Source organism: Mandrillus leucophaeus, unplaced genomic scaffold (genome assembly GCF_000951045.1).
Source record: "Mandrillus leucophaeus isolate KB7577 unplaced genomic scaffold, Mleu.le_1.0 Scaffold1198, whole genome shotgun sequence".
Classification (NCBI taxonomy): Eukaryota; Metazoa; Chordata; class Mammalia; order Primates; family Cercopithecidae; genus Mandrillus; species Mandrillus leucophaeus.
Window position 1 is genome coordinate 648,634 of NW_012100298.1, and position 706 is coordinate 649,339.

Consider the following 706-nt stretch of genomic DNA (forward strand, 5'->3'; position numbering starts at 1 on the left):
ACACACAACAAAATCATGTCCTTTGCAGCAACATGAATCCAGCTAGAGGCCATTATCCCAACCAAATTAACAGAGAAACAGAAAACCAAATACTGCATGTTCTTACTTATAAGTGGGAGCTACACATTGAGTACACATGGACTCTAAGAAGGTAACAATAAACACCAGGGTCTACTTGAGGATGGAGGGTAGGAGGAGGGTGAGGATTTCAACAACTACCTATTAGGTACTATGCTCATTACCTGGGTGATAGAATAATCTGTACACCAAACCCCTATGACGTGCAATTTACCCATGTAACAAACCTATACAGGTACCCCCTGAACCTAAAAGTTGGAAGGAAAAATGGCTTTTAATCCATAAGAAGATGTTCAACTTTACTCATAATTAAAAAACAAAATTAGGCCAGGCGCAGTGGCTCATGCCTGTAATCCCAGCACTTTGGGAGGCAGAGGCAGGTGGACAACCTGAGGTCAGGAGTTCAAGACCAGCCTGGCCAACATGGTAAAACCCTGTCTCTACTAAAAATACAAAAAGTAACTGGACATCATAGCTCACACCTGTAATCCCAGCTACTTGGGAGGCTGAGGCACAAGAATCGCTTGAACTCGAGAGGCAGAGGTTGCAGTGAGCCAATATAGTGTAACTGCACTCCAGCCTGGGCAACAGAGTGAGATTCTGTCTTTAAAATAATAATAATAATAAA

At 42.5% G+C, this 706-nt stretch overlaps 1 protein-coding gene across 1 annotated transcript in view; it reads right to left on the minus strand.

Moving 5' to 3' along the window:
- Positions 1-706, minus strand: part of PPM1L (protein phosphatase, Mg2+/Mn2+ dependent, 1L) — a 345,145-nt gene that overhangs the window by 317,044 nt on the left and 27,395 nt on the right. The window lies entirely within an intron of this gene.